We start from the raw sequence: 3,329 nt of genomic DNA, 5'->3' as shown, positions 1-3,329 counted from the left end.
AAAAAACCAATTATCTTCATTCTCATCTTATCATTCGTCTTTCGAGTCAAGAGAGTTTAACAAGCAAAGAAAGGTGTTTTTTTTTTTTGGAGCTTTGGACTCCTCTGTTTGTGCAGAATTGGAGAGAGTCATACGATTCAAATCGGGCTGTTGTATCTTGGGGGAGACAAGTTTTGAGAAATCTACTGCACCGGTTCATGGGCTAAGCCAATAAACTGCAAAGGGCTTGAATCTACTTAAAGAGAGCGAGTTATCTGTGCCTTAGCCTATTTGTGAATCGTGATTTATTTTTTTATTTTTATCTATAAATTTATCATTTTATATTATTAGTATTTCTAACAATTTTAAGGAGATTCAAAGTATGGAGCCTACAGTCCTTAAGAAACTGAATGAAAATGTTGGAGATCATGACAAGCCTTTTCAGTTTAGAGGAACCCACTTTAAAAGATGGAAAGACAAAAAGGTTTTACATAATAAGTATGACACCAAGGAGGAACAAGGTAAGACGTAATTCTGCAAGAAAATGGTAATACCAATGACGGTAATACCACAAAGGTAAATTTTATTGCTTCCAAACATAATACTTTGCCCAAAGGTTTTTTTTCCTAAAAACCTTCAATTAAAGCCTAAGAGGAGAAATATGAAAAATAACAATAGACCTCAAAAAATGAATAGGGGCAACCCTAATCAAAAGAATTTGAACCAAGGACCCCCTTACAAGCAAAACAACAACGTTTGTAATGTTTGTGGCACAAGTGGGCATATTACTTGAATTTAAAATTTTCAAAAACGTGGACCTATTCCTCAGTCTAATATTATTGAGGAACAATTTGTGGCAATGTTTATTGATATAAATATGATCTACAATATTGAGGGGTGGTGGGTAGACTCGGGTGCTAATAGGCATGCCTGTTATGATAAATCTTGGTTCAACGTGTACACTCCTTTTTGAGGAACCAAAAACTATACTAAAAAATAATATTTTAAGATGAAAGATTTAAGTGAGGCTAATATTATTAAATTACAAGATCGTGTGATGGTATATTTCTTGATTAGTTGCATTATATTGACAAAATTTTGAATAAATATGACTATAATAATTGCAAGCATGTTACTACTCCTTTTGATTCAAGTACTCACTTATTTCCTATTAAGAATGAGAATGAAGTGGTTAATCAAGAGGAATATAATAGAATTATTGGTAGCCTGAGATATGCAACTGATTTAACTAGACCTGACATTACATATGCAATAGGAATACTTAGTAGATTTTCGAGCAAGCTGGGAAGAGAACATTGGAATGTTCTTGAACATGTAATGAAATATTTAGTTGGTACCAAAGAATTATGGCTTATCTTTTACTAAGAATCCTGCTGTACTTGAAGGTTTTTGTGATGCTGATTGGAATACTTTGTCAGGTGATTTTCTCTCTACCACATGTTATACTTTTACTTTAGGTGGTGGTGCAATTTGTTGGAAATCTAAAAAACAAACAATAATTGCTAACTCAACTATGGAAGCCGAGCTTATTGCTTTAGCATCAGCTAGTGAAGAAGCAAGTTGGTGAAGAGATATGTTGTATGAAATCCTATTTTGGGAAAAACCAATTCCACCTATCTTAATTAACTGTGATAGTACTGCTGCAATTGGTAGAGTGAACAACCTTTATTATAACGGTAAATCTAGACCCATAAGAAGAAAACACAGTACTGTGAGATTATATTTGAGTAGTGGTATAATTAATGTTAGTTATATAAAATCTTCTGAAAATCTTACGGATCCATTAACTAAGGCCTTAGTAAGAGAAAGGATCTGGAATACATCAAGGGGGATGGGATTAAAGCCCGTATAATCATGAACCACGTATGAGGATAACCAACCCAAGGACCAAAGATCCTGTAATTGGGTTCAATGGGAAGAATGAATCATATGGTGGTCGTAAGAAATGCACTATTTTTTTTTAAACTCATCCCTATGGTGTAAGTGCATTTATCCTATAACAAAGGAGGTTGAGTTTTTTTAAACTCTTAATGATAATCTATATCTCTTATGAGTGAGGTGTCAGAGTTACAGGAGCACCCTTGACAGATTTCACCTATGTGAGCATGGAGGTGGGGCCGCTCTCTATAAGAATTAGGCTTATTCTCAAATATGCTCATGAAACTGGGATAAGCACAAGACCGAAACGTGCTGGCTATTAAAGCTTATGTCAACACCTGAGTGGTTATGTATGAGCATTAATACTTTATTTCCCTTAAGTAGTCATAATTCAAGTATGAGACCACTATTGACTCTGAAGTAAAGATTATTGTTCGCTAAGTGAAGGTTCAATGCAGAGCACACCTTCATCATGCATAATTGTTCATCTTTGTTTGTTAAACTCTCTACATGGATGATACATACATAATATTAAAATGATGGGGGAATTGTTAGTTTATTTTAATATTATTAATATTTTATCTTGGAAAAGAAGAGGCATATTATTATTTTATCTTGGAAAAAAGAAGATGTATCTTAGATTGGGTTATGGTCATTTATTCATATATCTCTTAAATGCATAAGGTTAATTAGATGAATGTAACTTGAATTTAGGGTTGTATATACTTAATATATACATAACTTATTTATTAAGTACATGGAAAATGAAAAGTCATTTTATGCCTATAAATAGACCCTTGAGGCATTAGCACAAGAAAAATCAATTATCTTCATTCTCATCTTATCATTCTTCTTTTGAGTCTAGAGAGTTTGACAAGCAACAAAAGGTATTTTTTTGTGAAGCTTTGGACTCCCTTATTTGCACAGAATTGGAGAGGGTCATACGATTCAGATCAGGCTGTTGTTTCCTAGGAGAGACACGTCTTGAGGAAATCTGTTGCACCGGTTCATGGGTTAAGCCAATAAACCGCAGATGGCTTGAATCTCTTCAAAGAGAGCGAGATATCAGTGTCTCAGCCTATTTGTGAATCGTAATTTTTTTTTATTTGTAAATTTATCATTTTATAATATTAGTATTTCTAACAACAATTAATATAATTACAGAACATATCTAAATTGAATCAATTGTACAAACTACTTACATATGCATGCATATTAATTAGTTTGATAAATCAAAGTAAATCAAATTACTTACATATACATAATTATATAATTACATACATATTGTAACCGAGTTGTCTATAATTATAAAATTATGTAGGTAAATTTCCTAATTATAATATTAATTACATAATTATATAATTTAATTGTAAATAATAAGTATAGACAATACTATAATCACATACCGAATAATTACGAATATGTATCCAAACTAATTCTGCAATTACGAA

Source organism: Malania oleifera, chromosome 5, assembly GCF_029873635.1.
Source record: "Malania oleifera isolate guangnan ecotype guangnan chromosome 5, ASM2987363v1, whole genome shotgun sequence".
In the NCBI taxonomy this organism is placed as follows: domain Eukaryota; kingdom Viridiplantae; phylum Streptophyta; class Magnoliopsida; order Santalales; family Ximeniaceae; genus Malania; species Malania oleifera.
This window is presented reverse-complemented; position numbering follows the sequence as displayed.